Source organism: Pteropus vampyrus, unplaced genomic scaffold, assembly GCF_000151845.1.
Source record: "Pteropus vampyrus isolate Shadow unplaced genomic scaffold, Pvam_2.0 Scaffold243, whole genome shotgun sequence".
Classification (NCBI taxonomy): Eukaryota; Metazoa; Chordata; class Mammalia; order Chiroptera; family Pteropodidae; genus Pteropus; species Pteropus vampyrus.
Window position 1 is genome coordinate 358248 of NW_011889024.1, and position 20112 is coordinate 378359.

Consider the following 20112-nt stretch of genomic DNA (forward strand, 5'->3'; position numbering starts at 1 on the left):
TGCATCTGGTATATATTATGCAGTGAACTGATGATTATCTGTAGAGACAAGGACAGCCCAAATAATAAAAATCCACAGAGAAGCCCCAAATTTCATTTTAGCCAGAAGTGTCAACAGTTTGCCAGAGTTGTTAGCAAGGAACAAAGCTGATTTCAGTTTTATCTCTCCACTCCCTTCCATATGCTGGAGGATTATGCTAATAAGACGTGAAATGACTGGCAGCAGAGGCAGCCCTGGGTGATTTTAAGGCAGTAGAATTGGTTTCTGATTCATCAAGATTTGGCTGAATTGGAGCACAGACATACAAGTGTCCCCAGTAAGAATCCTAAATATTCTTTAAATATTCATCCCCTAAAAAATTCCATTTTACTTGACCACATGTTTACTGGAGTTCATTTCACTTATCAAACTCAGTACATATAATAAATACCCTAATTTTGCCCTACCAGAAGCCTCCATACACAGAATAAACAATGAACTCATTTCTCTTTGTCATGCTCTCCTACAAAACTATCAAATTAAAATGTCTAAATATGCATTATTTATAGTAATTATAATTCCACACACCAGATCAATCTACTTAGGCAATATGCAATTAACCTAAAATGCAATAGCCTAAAATTATTAGGTTTCTAAGGCTTGGAAAAAAAAAAAAAATGCATCCTTCTGTGACCTATCTTGAGTTGGTATACTCCACAGAAATGGCACACTCCCACATAGTTACACATATACATAAACCCTAGCGATGGCCATGATTTGATTCAACAGATGCCTCTGACATTCCATCTGTCCACATATTTCATTTTAAATTTGTAATCAAGAAAGGCAAGACAGGCCTTTTCAGACCTTATGAGAAATAATCATTTCTCTAAAACTGCTTTTCTTTGAGGCAGTATCATAAATTGACTGACAGGATGTTAACTGCATTAACTTTTTAAGATTCTTTCAAGCCTCCGTCTTTTGCGAAATAACTATAAATTTAGATTAGTGGTTCATATGGCTTTTTTCCCCCACGACAAATACAAAGGAGATAAATTGAACTGAAACTCTTTTATGTTTTACTGAATAACAGCCAGTAATAAGGCAGGCCCAGAGAACAGATTCTAATATCCCATGCATGGTATGGCTTTAAATGTCTTCTATTGCACTGAGTAACAGGTTAAAATCTGTCCCTTTACTAGAAGATGCTAATTGCTTCTTCTAGACTTATCAACAAGAACTTTTTGGTCTTTCCTTTTGCAAAGTCACAAGACTTTCCTTACGTAGAAAGACTTTATCTGTGTCTCCTTTCTAAGAAAACATTCCATTCTCACCACAACCTAAGAAAATACGAGGAGTTCTGGAGGGAAACTGATTTATGATTTGCTGATTTTCAATAATATAACACTCCCTTTATATGAATATTGTGAATCACTGTCCCCAATGAAATAAATAGATAAACATTTATAAATATTCAAACATATTTCAGGCGTATAAAATATATAAGTACAATGAAATAGATAATGATAAAAGGCAAACCCGAGCCAATCATCCTCAGTGATCTCTAGCTGTTTTAAGTTCAAGAAGCTTCTCAGCTTCATAAAAATTAATATAAAATTTTTATTAAAATTACTTTTCAGAAAATAATTATCAATGTAAATTTTTCTTGGTATATATATTTGCTATGTGACTCAGACTTTCTTTCTTTAAATAACTGGGCATCTCCCCCTGGAGTCTGGAGGTCTAGTGGCTTCTTCTGGGTATGTGACTATTTCAAATCAAGCCTTCTAGTCACTTCCTTCCTCAGTGTCTCCCACTAAAACATTGCACTATAATTTCTGATATTCACTTCCCGATTTGGAGGTAATTTTTTCTCAAATTTTATTAAATTTTTTAAAAGATTCATGTATACTTTCAGCCTAGAAATAATCCAATCAGATTTATTACAGTATAGCCACATCCCGTAAAATTCAGCTTCACCAGGTACTAATCTTTCAGGACCTCAAAATGTCCCTGCTATTTTCCAAAACTAAAAAGTTCAAGAAGTAGAATTGGGAAAAAAAATAGCATCCACCTAAATATAAACAAAGGTGCCATAGATAGACCACATATTCATCAGGCATTCAATAATTGCTTACTTTAAGTAAAACAAATTCTAGTGGTAATGATAGAAAAAATTATGTTTTCTATGAAAAAAATATGCCATTGTATGACAGAAATTTTTCCAGAATTAGCAACTTTTTTTTTTTTTTCAGTTTTAACATTTTCCTTACCCTTTTACCCATTTCAGCTTGGTGGCAGTGGTACTGGACATTGAAAGCTTAATGGCCAAACGAAGCACATACGTATTCCGTAATCGACCTGAACCCAGGGTCAGGCGAGGGCCGATTCGCTCTCACACAGACGCCCACGTCCCCAAACGGTCCTTCGTTTCCTCCTTACCTGGTTCTAAAAATTAACTTCCGATTGTTTTTTCTCCATTATCTTGGAGAGCTCTGTTTATCTCCCTGGCACAACCAGTATTTGAACGCCTGTTCCTTGAGAGAACTGAAAATGTTATGTGGCTTAATACTAAAAAGAAAAACAAACGAACAAACAACAATGACAAAATAGAGGGGGAGAGTATTTGTGGGTCTCATACTGACTTTTATAAAGAAGCTGGAAATTATCATTTTAAAAGATGAATGAATAATATGTATTTTGTGTGTTAAAAAAAAAAAAAAAAAGCTCTTTATACAACTAAATGTTACCCTAGGTGAAATATCTACTGCTTCTCTAGCTATATGAGATGCTAAACTCATTTATATCACATACGGTTATTTTAAATTGATGCATTAAACTAAAGTAGGTCCTTTATCTCTGCTATTTTAAAAAATTCAAAAAAATGTCCAGAGTAAAGAGAAGATAATTTTATAGATTCCCTGTGTGGAGTATTTCCCTTCAAAGGCTGCGTTATAGAGACAAAAAAAAAAAAATGAGAGTTGAGCAACGGTCTTCTGATTTCATTAATCGTGTTAGTTATTTGAAATATGCACACTAAATGGAGTCTGGTTTTTCTTTAATAACAATACTTCGGGGCCTGAGATATGTAGATATCGACTTTTTCCTTCGCTTTACCTGCAAGCCTAGACCGAAAACACTCTCGTTGGGAATCTCTCTCTCCTTTCCTCCACAAGCCAACTTCTTAAAAAAAAAAATCCAAAAGATTTCCTGCGCTGTCTTTTCTCTGCCACACACGGGACAACCTGTTTCTGTCCCCAGCGCTCCCCTCAGCCGCTCTCACCGATGTGACCAGTGACCATCTAATCGCTAAATTTTTTGAATACCTTTCAGTCCGTATCCCATTGACATAGGATGACCCTCCCCCTCATCATCTGTCCCTCATCACACTGCACAAGCGTGACCCTCTCCAAGAAGCCTTACCCAACCACGCCCAAGCGGTGACCTTGGGCTTCCCATGCCCTGTGCTCCTGGAGCAGCTTTGCATGTCCGTGCAGCAAAATACCCATTTGTTGGCCTCCCCCACCAACTATGAGCAATGGCCAGTGCAGAGGGTTTCAGCCTTCTTTACCTTTATACCTACCCACCTCACCTACACAGTGTCTACACTTGACTGGCAAAGTATCTGTTTTTCAATCTCAGGAACTAGAGCAGAAGGCCCAGGCCACACTGCATGGTGATTCTCTCTCATGATATGAAGACGGAGAGGTTTTATCTAATCTCTTCTGAGGCACACTCCACCAAAGTTCTCACCCCTACATTCCTTATCCCAAGCAAAGAGGATCCTATTCCAGACCCCTGTGTCAATAAACATCTCAAGGCTCCTCTCGTACTGGAAATGGAGCCTGAACTAAAAGGTGAGGTCCGTGGTGGCAAGAGCACAGGGAGGACCTAGAAAGTCTCTAAAATAAATCCACTTTTCCTGCATTTCCATCTCTTTCACAAGCACTGACACCTCCCAGCCATCTAATCAAGACAAATCTTTCATGCGGTAATTAAAATACAGCTCATCTGCAAGGGGAACAGAAAAACCAAGGCTGAAACAATTAGCTGACTGTGCCAAACAGCATGGCTCGCCCCCTCCGGCCCTCACCCTCTGGCTCTCCCCCGCACCCCCTTTACTTCAATTGCTTGCTTTTAAGTATTTTAACAGGAAGGAAAACTTCATTCCGCTGAAAGGTAAGAAAGCGAACAGACTCTTAGACTAGGAAATAGTTTAATTGAATTTCATACGAAAAATGCTTAGGACTGTTTAAGGCAAACGTTGGGTTCCCTGCTCAGCCGGAATTACATTAGGCAAGAAACCTGCTAATCTGTTATTGTCAGGTTAGAAGAGAATATTGCATTAGCCTGCAAAAGGACACGGACCAGCAATCCGAGGGAAAACAAGGCTTCCCAGAATGAAGACTGCGGAGCAGAGAGGCACATCGTACTAGCTATAACTCAGAAGTCAGAAAATGAACTCGCACCTCTTAAGGCTGTGTGTGTGTGAGTGAGTGAGTGTGTGTCCGCGCGCGCATGCGTGCCTTGATTACAAGAGCGCTACTTATGATATTATGCAGCATATTTATTTTTATTGTATTAGTTTTTGAATAGTCTGTAAAAGGCCTGTGTTTTATTGGGCTCCCTAAGCCACCTGTCTTTGCTACCACATCCCCTACCAGCACATTCAAGCATTAGTGCTCAGGATTTCTAAAATCTTTTAACTATTGATGGCTGCCAGCAGTCAAATGAAATTCAAAGGGTTTAGTATAGCTCCAGGTTTTAGCTGTATAATTTACTAAGAATGCCCAAAGCACTTGCAATCTAATTTGCAGTTCAGCAATGAATACCATTTCCTAACAAAATCTGCTTGAAATTTCCTTTTGAGGCTCCAGAAAAAATACACTTGTGACACCTGTGTGTCTTCCTTCTGGCACTGACTCAGAAAAAGAACCCCAGAGAAAACAAAAAACCTGCCAAGAGGGAAAGATATACCTTGTGCGAGGAGGCACGGAAAAGGTATCGGGAGAATGGATTTGTTTTTGTTGCCAGGTTATCTGGGCCTGCACAGGCGCTCTCTATTTTTTTTAATCTAGTTTCTTTCAATATCTTCTAAGTCCTATACGAGAGCTATATTCATTACAGCTTCACTAGCAAAGAGCATAGGCTGAACTCAAATGCTGGCAATAGATAGGTGATTGATGAGATAGACAGATAGATAGATAGATAGATAGATAGATAGATAGATAGATAGATAGATAGATAGACAGACAGACAGACCACTGCAGAAAAGCCCAGATTTGATCATTTCCATATCTCTATGGAAGTAGATTTGGTCTATTTTCAGTGGCAGGTCAGTGTCAATTCCTAATCCTGGTGCTAATTTCATTTCTATCACTTAATCGGAAAGCACCATTGCTTAAAATGTCTCTGTGCCTCTATTTCGTCTTTATAGAGGAGAAATAAAGCAGGAAGCGACTGCTAAAAGCTCACCGCTAACTTAGAGTATTGGTTTGTCCTATAAAATGATGGCCCTCTCCTACCTGAGGTTGAGGCATGAGGAACCCTTGAAAAGTATTTTGAGAATCTTCCATAAAAGCTGAACATATAAAATGTTGCTTAACTTTAATTTTTAAATTCACTCTCTCCTCCAGGCATATAGGAATTCCAATTTCCAGCCATAATGATAAAGCAGCTAAGAGAAATGCTGTCTACGATTGCCAGGTAAAATCTGAAATCTTATAAGCATTCCCTATCATAGAGAAGGTACTCGCCATTAAAGGAGGCTATAAAAATAAGATCATCAGGCTGAATTAATTTAATTCATAAATGGCTTGAGAAGTCAGAGATGCTAGCTATACCACGACAGCGTTCATCAGTCACCTTCGAGCCAGCTATACGTAACTCTAGAAATCAAACCGTTGAAGTATAAATTGGAAAAAGCCAAGCGCCTAATGACTCCATAATGATCTAAAGCTGATTGTTGATCTCCTTCCTTTCGTTTCACACTCAGTAGGTCCCTTGATATCTTGAAGTAAACTCTAGAGTCTATAACATTTGAAAATACTAATGGGAAGCAGATTTAATGTTTTTAAAGCCCACTGACATATCAGCCCCCAAAAGGAAAAACAAAAGGAGCAGAACCCTAAGACCGTATGAGCGCCTCCCCCCAGCTCACACCCCGCCATTCCTAAACCTCCTCCCGCGTAGACTTGAAAGATGCTTCTGGTGTCCAAACACATGGCAGAAAATGAAACAAAAGCGAATGAAACAAAAGTGAATGATTTTTCATTTCAATCACAAGAGGAAAAAAAAAAAACTAACCTATTTCATAAAAATGAACCTGCTGTTCAAGCATCCTCTTTCTCCTCATTCCTGACTGAACCAATCCCACCCTCTTCGACCTATAGCAAGAAACCTTTATTTATTTGTAGAGCACCAGACAGAAAATTAATGTAGTCAGCCGTTCACTTTCCAATTAATTTGGTGAAGCAGCAACTAAATAATCCAATTCTATCAGGTCTGAACATAAAAATATCAGCTGCACAGCCCTCAGTAGAAATAAGAGGAAGAAGAGGAGAAACTAGCCTTTTAAAGACCGTCTATGTCAGGCACTTTGCTAGCCCCTTGTGCATATTATTTCATTTTCATCCTTACAAGAACCCTGAAAGGAAGGCATTATTATCTCTATTTTACACAAACTCTCCCTACACGAAAAACGTAATTCCCAAAGATCACAGAACAAGTATGTGGCAGTGCTGGCACACTATCCAAGGTCTCCCTGACTCGAATTAAAATGAAAGGGAATGAACGATAGAAAGATGACACTTGATGTATAATTACACATGAGATCAGAGTCTATACTGGATACTTTTAATAATTCTGTTCATTTTTAACTTTTCTTTGCCGTTACCTTATTGTCATCTAATTCTTAGAGACGGTCATTTCCTTCCTGAGAAACAGCTTAATCTGTATCCATTCCTTTCCCTGGCTTCACCAGCAACCTTTCCTTTCTCCACCGACGTGTTTGTATTTCCCAAAGATGCAGGCGGGCAGGAGACAGGAAGCATGACTTGATGGGAATCTGTGACTTGTGTTTAATGTAAAATTTATTCCAAATACAGACTGTTCGTTACATTTTATGGATGCTTCTCATGTGCATTTCTGATTGGAATAACTTTACAGAGGATGAAGGTCCAATAAAACCCCACGAGATGTACAGGGTATGTGTCAGACATCCAAAAATTCTTGAGAAAGCAATTATACTGAGTGCTGTCTAATAATAAATCCAAATGGACAGCTATGATGTGAGCTGCATTTCCTACCAACGCCACCCCCACCTGACTCTGCATGGCAATCTTCGCTAGACTCTGCAGAAGAACAGATGTTCTGCTTTGGGTTGAGAAATCAACAGTTACCATTCATATGTTCCCCAAATTCAAGGGCCTAGTGCTGCTGTTTTAAGGATGCTAATTAATTCTAGCCCTTATGCTCCAATATTCGTGCAGTTTCAATCAATTGCATTCTCACAGGGCTCCTGTCCCCAGTATCTCTTTTGAAAGCCTGTGGGGGAAAACAGCTAGGAAATGTGCACTTCGCTGACCTGGGGGCGGGGCGGGGAGGATCAATCTAATACGCTCTGATTTCGTCTATTTCTCATAGTGTTCTCATCGCCATCCACTCTGTTGGATTGATTTGAACAGGTAGGCACAGCCCAGATAACAAATTTAATTGAAACAGTGCCTAGAGACGCCTTTGTCATATTTTTCATTTATTGGTAATTCAAACACAGACTAATTTTGGAAGCAGTATAGAAAGAGCTATTTCTAAATCTGTTCCTGGTTTTTTATTGTTTGTTTGTTTTTATATCTAGTGTTGATTGTGCATAATATCCCGCTATGGGCATGGTTAAAATGCAGGTTCCTGGGCTTCAAATCTCACAGATCAGTTGGACTGTGAAGGTACCAGGGTACGTGTGATCTTCAAATAAATGCCCTATTCTGAGGCAGATGGTCCGAGCACCTCAGGAAATGCTGTGCTCACCAAAATGCACTCTTGAACATGGATGCTTACCATCTGTGTCACCTTTGTCCCAGATGAGAGCGCCAGCCGAAATAGCCTGGGTCTACTGTGGTGTAAAGATCCCATGCCTTTACCTCAGTGGATCCTGCTCCACTCCGGGCCCCACAGACACCTTTTCCCGTAGATTCCTGTGGTTTGAATCACCTGAGGGTGAAGACAATAGCTGGGATCCGGGTTGGGGTCCCAGGACTCACTTTTTAACAAGCGTCCCAGGGGAACCTTATGCACCCTGAAATGTGGTGAGCTGCCACGTAATGCCAAAGCAGGTAGGCCCGGGGAAAGAGCATCAGCTGAGGAGTAAGGAACCCTGGCCCGGAATCCAAGATGTTTCACTTATAACATGAGCAAGCTTCGACGTGGACTTAATGCCTAGCTCCCCCGTTGCTAAATTTGCCACACAGTATTACCTTTCAAAATGCTGCGAGAATACGGGAGCCTATGTCAAAGTCTGTGGGCCACAGCAGGAATGTGAAAGCCACAGGAGCAAGGAGTTTCACATTCCTGGGTTGCCCACTGGCCTGTGACCCTCTCAGACAACTAATTTGGATACATCGATACACAAGATTCTTCTGGCATGTTGCTGAAGAAGCATTAAGGCATGTTATTTTTTGTTTTAGGGGAGTTTGGGAGTGCGTAGGAGAAACGAAAAACACGGAGAAGGCCATCTTGAGACCCGCCCCTGTCCTGCCCCTTGACTTCATATTGGACCCCAAGCCAGGGAGGACCTAGGCCCGTGGTCTGAAGGAGCTGGTTTCTGAAGAGACCTTTCGTGACTGCATACCGAAGTCGTGATGTTTTAGGGCCCGAGTAACGAAGTGAGGCAAAGAAACGGGGAGAGGACCGTACTCCATTTCTGTGTGGGATCCATCGCCACTCAGAACCCTGTAGTGGGCATCATTAGCAGAATTAAGAGACAGCACGTGGAGTTTATATCAGTGGCCTCAGAGCTGCCACCATCAGAAATAGCAATGGAAAGCCCCCCTCCGCGGGCTCGGGGGCTGGGAACACGGAGGGCATCACAGGAAGCAAGGAAAGCAGTCTAATGCTCCTTCATTTCTAAAGCTGGAAGTTCAGTAGTCAGCACACGACAGGCTTCACTTGAAAACCTCACATGCACTTGGGGAGGTCTCTGCAGGAAAGCTCCACGCCCTGCAGGACAGGTAAGGGACAGGAGCAGGAACTCTGGGTCCTCGACAGCACCGCCTTTGCTTTGCACCCTTACAAGAACCCTGAAAGGAAGGCATTGTTATCTCTGTTTTACACAAACTCTCCCTACACGAAAAACGTAATTCCCAAAGATCACAGAACAAGTATGTGGCAGTGCTGGCACACTATCCAAGGTCTCCCTGACTCGAATTAAAATGAAAGGGAATGAATGATAGAAAGATGACACTTGATGTATAATTACACATGAGATCAGAGTCTATACTGGATACTTTTAATAATTCTGTTCATTTTTAACTTTTCTTTGCCGTTACCTTATTGTCATCTAATTCTTAGAGACGGTCATTTCCTTCCTGAGAAACAGCTTAATCTGTATCCATTCCTTTCCCTGGCTTCACCAGCAACCTTTCCTTTCTCCACCGACGTGTTTGTATTTCCCAAAGATGCAGGCGGGCAGGAGACAGGAAGCATGACTTGATGGGAATCTGTGACTTGTGTTTAATGTAAAATTTATTCCAAATACAGACTGTTCGTTACATTTTATGGATGCTTCTCATGTGCATTTCTGATGGGAATAACTTTACAGAGGATGAAGGTCCAATAAAACCCCACGAGATGTACAGGGTATGTGTCAGACATCCAAAAATTCTTGAGAAAGCAATTATACTGAGTGCTGTCTAATAATAAATCCAAATGGACAGCTATGATGTGAGCTGCATTTCCTACCAACGCCACCCCCACCTGACTCTGCATGGCAATCTTCGCTAGACTCTGCAGAAGAACAGATGTTCTGCTTTGGGTTGAGAAATCAACAGTTACCATTCATATGTTCCCCAAATTCAAGGGCCTAGTGCTGCTGTTTTAAGGATGCTAATTAATTCTAGCCCTTATGCTCCAATATTCGTGCAGTTTCAATCAATTGCATTCTCACAGGGCTCCTGTCCCCAGTATCTCTTTTGAAAGCCTGTGGGGGAAAACAGCTAGGAAATGTGCACTTCGCTGACCTGGGGGCGGGGCGGGGAGGATCAATCTAATACGCTCTGATTTCGTCTATTTCTCATAGTGTTCTCATCGCCATCCACTCTGTTGGATTGATTTGAACAGGTAGGCACAGCCCAGATAACAAATTTAATTGAAACAGTGCCTAGAGACGCCTTTGTCATATTTTTCATTTATTGGTAATTCAAACACAGACTAATTTTGGAAGCAGTATAGAAAGAGCTATTTCTAAATCTGTTCCTGGTTTTTTATTGTTTGTTTGTTTTTATATCTAGTGTTGATTGTGCATAATATCCCGCTATGGGCATGGTTAAAATGCAGGTTCCTGGGCTTCAAATCTCACAGATCAGTTGGACTGTGAAGGTACCAGGGTACGTGTGATCTTCAAATAAATGCCCTATTCTGAGGCAGATGGTCCGAGCACCTCAGGAAATGCTGTGCTCACCAAAATGCACTCTTGAACATGGATGCTTACCATCTGTGTCACCTTTGTCCCAGATGAGAGCGCCAGCCGAAATAGCCTGGGTCTACTGTGGTGTAAAGATCCCATGCCTTTACCTCAGTGGATCCTGCTCCACTCCGGGCCCCACAGACACCTTTTCCCGTAGATTCCTGTGGTTTGAATCACCTGAGGGTGAAGACAATAGCTGGGATCCGGGTTGGGGTCCCAGGACTCACTTTTTAACAAGCGTCCCAGGGGAACCTTATGCACCCTGCAATGTGGTGAGCTGCCACGTAATGCCAAAGCAGGTAGGCCCGGGGAAAGAGCATCAGCTGAGGAGTAAGGAACCCTGGCCCGGAATCCAAGATGTTTCACTTATAACGTGAGCAAGCTTCGACGTGGACTTAATGCCTAGCTCCCCCGTTGCTAAATTTGCCACACAGTATTACCTTTCAAAATGCTGCGAGAATACGGGAGCCTATGTCAAAGTCTGTGGGCCACAGCAGGAATGTGAAAGCCACAGGAACAAGGAGTTTCACATTCCTGGGTTGCCCACTGGCCTGTGACCCTCTCAGACAACTAATTTGCATACATCGATACACAAGATTCTTCTGGCATGTTGCTGAAGAAGCATTAAGGCATGTTATTTTTTGTTTTAGGGGAGTTTGGGAGTGCGTAGGAGAAACGAAAAACACGGAGAAGGCCATCTTGAGACCCGCCCCTGTCCTGCCCCTTGACTTCATATTGGACCCCAAGCCAGGGAGGACCTAAGCCCGTGGTCTGAAGGAGCTGGTTTCTGAAGAGACCTTTCGTGACTGCATACCCAAGTCGTGATGTTTTAGGGCCCGAGTAACGAAGTGAGGCAAAGAAACGGGGAGAGGACCGTACTCCATTTCTGTGTGGGATCCATCGCCACTCAGAACCCTGTAGTGGGCATCATTAGCAGAATTAAGAGACAGCACGTGGAGTTTATATCAGTGGCCTCAGAGCTGCCACCATCAGAAATAGCAATGGAAAGCCCCCCTCCACGGGCTCGGGGGCTGGGAACACAGAGGGCATCACAGGAAGCAAGGAAAGCAGTCTAATGCTCCTTCATTTCTAAAGCTGGAAGTTCGGTAGTCAGCACACGACAGGCTTCACTTGAAAACCTCACATGCACTTGGGGAGGTCTCTGCAGGAAAGCTCCACGCCCTGCAGGACAGGTAAGGGACAGGAGCAGGAACTCTGGGTCCTCGACAGCACCGCCTTTGCTTTGCACCCACAAATGGGTGAGCAGTCACAGGATCCATCTTTATCGTAAATGCCTGTTATCAGTCCCAAGGAGGACCGGCCAAGCAAGAGCAGAGCGTAATATTTTTATCTTTGCCAGAACAAAACATCAAAATAAAAGCTCAAAATAATAGTTTTAATTATCATTTCCACATGGGCTTAGTTGTCACTGACCTCAAATGAACTATTTTAACTCACCTATGAGCCTATTCAACAGAGGCTCTCAAGGCTTGATACATGAAGATCACAAAAAGTTTAAGATGATATATAGAGAGCATAGAATAGAGCCGAAGGATTAAAGGTTTGGTCTGTAGCTGATGGTCGAATAGTACAGCCATCCGTGAATCATGTTGTACTCAGACAGGTGGCGGGAAGAACACAGACACTCTCCGTGGGTTTGCTCTGTCAATAGCCTGCTGAGTGACCTTGAGCAAGTCCTTTAAACTCTGTAACCCTCTCTCCCCTCCTCTGTAAAGCGAAGAGGTCTGTCGGGTCTACTTGTCCCTAGAGTTCCAGGTGGAAGATGCCAGGTCTCGAGAAGAGCAACTAAAAATACCATCTCCTTGGGAGGCCGGCCCCGCACTGACAAGAATCCGAATGTTGACTGAGATCTTCTGTGAGCAGAAAAGCCTCGTCAGGCATTTTGCAGTCGCTCGGCAAGGCAGATCTGAGTGTGTCTATCTTAAGCACACCCAGATGTTTACACCATGTGAATGTGTGGTTTAAAAGCTAATGTTTCAGTTAATGAGACGCATCCAGGCCCCTATCTGGCATGCAGGCCACAGTAAAGAGTGGAGGAACAGGACAGCTTGTCTTCACAGAGAGAATGACACCCTGTAGTCACCAGCTTAGCTACCACTCTGGCCATTTGCTTCAGCCCTCTCTATTCACTTCCCGGTTCATCAACAAATACTGACTGTGTAACTTTCGTATGCGAGGCACCGTGCAAAGATGTAGAAAATGCAAAGATATCGCCCCTGCCTTCCCTGAATGAGAAATCTAATTTGAAGGGCTAGGTAGCCAAGCAATTGTAAAAGAAGATAGTATATCATTTGTTCAGTGGATTTTAAACGCATTCACTATCTTTCTTCAGCTGAGTGAAACACTGATTCTAGACGGAGTGCTCCAAGTTCTTCTAGTGAATGTGGGAATTGAGCTGGGATGTAAAGGATGATGTAAAGGGAGGAAAGAGCTGGAGGAGGCTCACTCCGGGCAGAGAAATTCGCATAAACAAAGGCGCTAAACCTGGAAATCTCAAAGCCATCAGAACAGAACAGGTTAAATCTCGCACTGTTTCTCAATGTGGCGACCGCCTACAGCTTCCTACTCACTATTTCTATACCTCGCAAAGTGGATCCCATCAAACTGATTATTGTAAACGGCTCCTTAACTCAAAGCGTTTATTTCTTTAACCGGAATTACTCATTTCATTAAATAAAGCAGTTCGTTGCCAGACTATATAGTTCAGAGATCTACAGATCCGATATCTTCACTAACGCAAGAGGAAAAAACAGCCCTTCCCGTTTTCGTTCCCATCTCGTAAAACAGAACAGTGTGTGGCCTCCCCGGCCACCTTCACACAGGAGAAGCTTCTGTCTTCAGTGAACCCAATGGTTTTAATCCACAATAAAGCCGTCAGGACACATCACAGGTGGGAGCGGAAAAAAGCCCAACCAGGAGGCTTTCCAGTGGAAAACATGTTGATAAATATTCCAGACATATCTGCCTTTAGCAGTATATCCTTGCTCCACTGAGCACGTAAGACATCGTGTTAGTCATTAGTCCTTAGTGACACCACATCCCTACCGTGAACTTTCCTTGCAAACCAGAGAGACCTACCATGTGACGTCAGCAGAAGCTGGTAGTGGGAAATAAATTCGGGATGAACACCAAGCAGAAACATCTACGTCAGGATAAGCAAATATGTTCGACGAAAGAGACAGACTTTATTCCACACATCTATTATTGTAAAGTTTGGTGTCTGTTCCCTCGCCTTACGCTTTCCACCCTTGGACAAGTTCGTCTCGATTGGCAGTTTCTATTTATATTTCGACATATTAGTATAACAAATTTAAATGAAATCCTCCACTTGTATCATTAATTAGCACTTGGCAATGGGCCTGATTAAATGCCCTTGGCGGCAAAATGATTTAAGTATCTAAAAGGTTATTTTTATCATTTATTAAGAATGCCTGTTAGAGAACTATTACCACCAACTTCCCCACGAGGAGAGGGCTGCAGAGCCGAGCATGGCTTTCAAACACCTCTCCGGGGTGGCGTGTAACTGGCAGGCAGCACGGTCCATTTTTCTAACGAATGAGAAAACCATACCTGAATGAGAGGATGTTTAAATGAATTTTTTTTTTTAATTCCAGTTTAAATGATTAAAAGATCTCTGCTAATTCGTGCTGGAACTTCAGGAAACAGTTTTCTCCAATGGACTCTTCTAACTGTGAAGCTGAAGGAACTTCTTCAAACGCCAGGACGGAGTATGAACTCTACCTGGTCTGGAAAACAAAACCTGTGCTTTATAACTGAACTCTCATTCACAGGCCTCCTGTGCACTACTGAATGTCAAGCAACCAGCCCAGTGCCTGGCATATAATAAGTGCTCAGTGAATATGTGTTATGTGATGAAGAATATCAATTTATGGTATGTATACCTCTTAAAAGAAAGGATGGCCAAAAAAAATAAGGTGGATTGCCATATTTTTTTACTGGTTTGCGATTCCATTTAAATATGAGATACAGTATAAGAAGGGAATAAAATAGGAGAAAAATATTTGGAGCAAGCAATGCAGTAAATCTTGGAAAATCAGCCACTGTGACGGCATATTTTCCCTTTTCATAAAATGATCTAGGTGAGGAACGAAGGAAGAAAGAGGCAGAAGGGAGGGAGGGTAGAGGGAAAAAAGGAAATTTGTTCTTACTTAACATAGGAAAATATTGTAATTAAATTAATATTATCACTTAATCTATTGGATTTTCCAGATCTACGAATTACTATATATACTGTATAAAATGAATAAAAATACCCATTTGCTGTGACTTTTTGAAATATAGCATTTTGGGTTTTCTGACTCATCAGGAGAATTGGAAACAATGTCTCATGACAAGTACAGCTCTGGTGACTACGATGAAGTCCTGAACGTTGCAAATGAAGAGTATGATTTACTAGAGACTTCTAGAGCTTTGAGCATATTAGTAAATATTTATCAAACAGGGATTTTTAAGACATAAAGATGCCCAACAGGGAACTGACAATCTGGTTGTCTTCAATAAGAATCTTAGGAGAAAAAAAGAGAAAAGAAAAATTGGGAAATAAAGAGGACTCTGTGTTTCAAAATAAACCCTCAGGAAAGAAAGAGAAACTAGAAACTCCCAAGACAAGATACGAAGGACAACTATACAACACAATGCATTTCACAGTGAAAGAGCCTCAAACTCCAAAACGGGAAAATAAAAATGCTCAGAAATGTAATCCACCACCACCTTCAGTCACAGATACACTGTTATTTAATTTCAGCAAAAGAGAAAAACAATCCAAATATTAAACGAAATGAAAATAGATCTAAGCTATATTGTGAATAAAATATTTATCAGTCAAACAAATTTATAAGCAAGAGCTGGCTACTTTTCAAATATAATTCAACAGTGAACGAGGTGAATTTTAGATCATGTGTGTAATAGAGGCTTGAAATAACTCTCTGACTATCAACACTAGGTTTCGTAAACACAGACAATACAGTCTCCAGTGTATCGGTCTCTGCCATCTTGGAAAATGCCCATCGCATTAGTTGCAGATTCATTTTCTTTTCTTGTGCTACTAAAAAGTAACAGCCCAGAACAGGATCACCACATTTTCCCATGGACTACTTTTGGCAAAAGCATCCGACAAATTGACTGACTTTTGTAAGCTCACTCTGAGAAAGGAGAAAGATGGAGAAGGGGTCTTGGCTGAGGGAGTTCCACATGCCAGATACTGTATTAAGCATATGATATGTATTATCTCTTATAATCCTTACAACAAGCATGCAAATTAGTATTAATAGAAATCTTATTTCTATTTTGGAGATTGAAAAATTGAGAATCAGAGAGATTTACCACTTTTCACAGTGCCAACCATGAGTGGAAACAGGATCCGAACACAGGTCCATGGGGCTAAAAACAAAAATCTGTGCTCACCCAACCAGATGGATCATGAAGCATCCTTTACAAGAGAAAGTTTCGATAACACCACCACATACTTATTCTGGGCTGCAAATCCTCATCCAATCCTCTAGGACCTTCACTCTACCTAACTGAATAAGGGCTACCTGTGGTGACCACGTGGTTTCTTCCGCATCCTGCACTCTAGAAGTAACAATCATGCATCCCCATCATGCCATTAGGGGATGCTTTTTAGATAGCTCTCTTGTAAGGCCAATACTGCCTATTTTATAGATACTATGCCTACTTATCTTTTATGTTGGCAATCACTTCTACCAGATTGTACCTTCTTATTCTCTATAGCCCCTAATCCAGTGCCTTGCAAACTGGCAGTAAATGGTTGCTGAATTGAACTGAAATATACTGAACTGAACAGGATTGTCCTAAATCATAGGATAAGGCAGCACAGCCCACATCATCTTTGATTCAAATAATTATTGAGCACCAACTGTGTGCCAGATGACGTATTTTGGAGTACCATCCCTTGCGTTTGGTTTTTCTACAACATCTCTTAGATAGTGAGACCCCATTGTTTATAACATCATTATGGACCCCGATAACTGGAGATATAATAGTACTTGCTATCTGTAAATTTTGCCATTTAGAGCTATAAGTCAGTATTACAGACAAGCTCATGGTCTTTCCATGTAACGTTTTCCCCCACTGGAAAAGTGGAAATGTGAACATTTTATCCTAGAATCTTTTCAATTACAAAAATTCGATTCTGAGTTATGGGGGGCATTGCAAGTTTGGAAGAAAGTGAGGAATCTGAAACAATATCAAGATGCTTTGTGATTCATTCCCTATCATGCTCCATTTCCTCTCTACCTTTTGTTAGAGTTCTAAGAACCACAGTCCCTGAGTAATTTAATCTGCTGGTTTCTGATCCTTCTCACTTCTTTTCCACGTGCCCATTGCAACGTGGCCATCGTGGCTGTTAAGATATGCGAATCCTTGGGGATGTGATTAAGGAGGCGCTGAGATGCTTTCATCAAAGGACAGTTCATCTGCCACAGCTCTACTGCTGATCGTGCAGGTTAACTGCTTGGCAGTCCTTTCATGTCCCGGAGTCAATCTGCGTTTAAAGGATGGAGGTGAGTGGGCAGGACGGAGCAGTTTATCTTTGCTGCCTTCTCATTTATTATCGCATCGCTCTCTCACGTGGCACTACCACGGCTGATCAAAATCAGGGACCACATGTCACCAGAGTCATTGGGATGAAAGGCAAAACACTTTCTTTGTTCGGTCTACATAAGAGTATTTAAAATAATCATGGCAATAAATCTGATGGAAATACCCAAACATAGAAATGGCTTATTTCAAAGCAGGAATTACTGTCTTTTTTTCGGGGTTTTTTTTTTTTTTTTTTTTGCTAGCTTCCCGTGGCAGTTACAGACATCTTTCCAGTATATGAATATTCTCAATTATCAGATCAGCTTGTAAAATTGTGTCAGTCCGCATTGTGCCTGCAGCCAATGCATCTGCACTTGATTTCAAACAGGGAATGGCTAGTTATCAGCAAGAGAAGTTCAACTCTATTCTACTTCCTGACATAAGGCCACAGGCCCTTGAAAGACTTCGGCATAAAGATGTGATACTAAAATAGCATTCATCCACCTTGTGCTTTCTCTCTGTCTGCCCTAACATTTGGCACAATCGAAATATATTAAGTGCCTATCATGTTCTTATAAGGTCAAAGTGAGAAGCCGGATAAGAATGGAAGAGACGGAGGCAAATCGACAAGGAACAATGCAGCTCTGAAAGAAATCCTGAAGACTTTTCAAAATATCAGAAATCAGACCACAGAAATCAAACGAAAGCAAAAAACTGAAAGCAGAATTTTTTTCATCTATTGAAAAGACACGAAAAGTCAATCAACATAAATGTGACAGCCCAGGACCCTTAACACAGAAAACATGAAGCAAAAATCTGTGCCAGGAAGACAGATGGAATTCATCATTCCTTTGTAGTTTCCTGAAATACACAGGGCTTTGCAAATTGTCCCTCTGAACTATGAGAGCAACATCACTTAACACAGTCATTGAATGCAAGAGCCGTAACATGTATAACAATATGTGGGTGACATAAGACTGCTACAAAATAACCACGGTATCTCAAACTTTGTTTGCAGGCTAAACCAAAAAAAAAAAGCCTGGACAGGGCTCCCACACAGTGCTGAAAAGCTGCCTGTCTGATCCACCTTAAGCTATTTAGAAGAGACCCCAAGCCCCAGCTCAGCATCATTCGATAAGCACATGATCAGGAACGACTCAGTTGAGAATGGCAATCTTTGTGCCAAGAGACTGGACATGGGCTCCACTAACTAGGTGAGGTGCTAGGGTACAGAGGGCAGTGAGGGAGGTTTGAGTGACCTACTTTGAGAACCAGATAGGCCTTTTCTAAGGGTCTCTGGCATAAAGTGTTTCCACTACAATAAAATGTTAGCTCCAAACAAGCCGTTCCAGCACACGAGAGCACAAAATGACAAAGCCTGGACTCTAGTAGAGGCCACTTCCTCACCGTGCTCTATTATCTGTGAACAATGGTCAATGTTGCTATGGCAACTTTTCAGAGTAGCCTTCTTGGGGACAAACAAACAAACAAACAAACCTCCAAGGGGACATAAAAGACCTGGTCAGTTCGGTGTAGGCTAAATGATCAGGAGAGCTCTTAAACATTATTTAGAAACCTTCCACCTTCAATTCTTAAAATTATCTAAAAACTTCACTTACATTGTCATGAAGGAACACAGAAGTTCCTTCATGAACCTGACTGTGATCATTACAGAGGACCCCAAAACACTGCCCTTTCTGATTCTATGATCAAAACGTAATTTTCCTCTCCCCCAGTACAAGCATCCCGCACTGCCAGAGAATTTTATAGCCCACCTGGTATGCAAGCCTCTGAGAGAGGACTTCGATGCAGAGAACTAAGTGACAAGGGGGATGAGAAAGTTCCCATCCCACGATGACGCCACGGTCAAGGGCAGGCGATCGAAATGAGACAGATAATGAAGGACTATTCCTCACTTTCTAATTCTACCAAGAAAAAATTACTTCCCTTACTAATTATTTATTTTCCAGTTTCCACACATGGTTCTCGTAATAATTGCTAACTTTGTGGAATGTTAGAACACTGACACTTATGTAAAGCAAAGTGCCTTTTGACATTTATGAAGTGCTGATTCTCTATAAATATAGAAAAGTGCTAATCCTCACAAGAACTACTCAATGGAATAGATCGATAGTGAAGACAAATACGCTTCTTTCATTGAAATTCAGAAGGCAAAAAAAAAAGCCATTTCTTATCTCTCTGATGAACTAGCACATTCTATGACTTGCCATATAAGATTTAAGATCAGAGCCAAGACACAGACACAGGGAAATTTTAGGAAGAAAGGAATCATAGGTCAACTTGGCCTATTTCCTCTCCTCGTATAGATCTATATATAGATATGTGTGCGAGAACACCTTTGGAGACAGATCGTGGCGGCCGTATTGTCACTCACCTTATGAACTCTTGTAAAAAAAAAAAAAATCAGCTATTGTGGGTAGCTTGTAACACAAAATAAGCAATGATATCTATCACAAAATTGCTGGGAAAGCAGATAAGCTTCGAAGAGTGATTTGGGGAATATTCAGCGTAAACTGCACTTCGGTTTCCAAGTGACATTTCTTTTTCCTCGAAATGGCACAGTAGTGCTACAGAAGGTGTGGCATGTGACACCTCTGTTAAGAGCACAAGTCTGAAGCTTCTCTAAGGGCAGAAAGCGGGCATTCACACTTATTTTCAATTCAAACCTTGTTAGGCTTGCCTGCAATCTGAGTGGAGGCCAAAAATCCATAAAGCACAAAGCAAACACCACACCAGCAGAGGCTGTGCCCATCTCCTGAAAAGAACTTGAACACTGGGTTGATTTTAGGGTCTGACAGATCTCACATGGCTCTCTCTGGCACCTCCTCCCACCACCTGCTACCATATTTTAA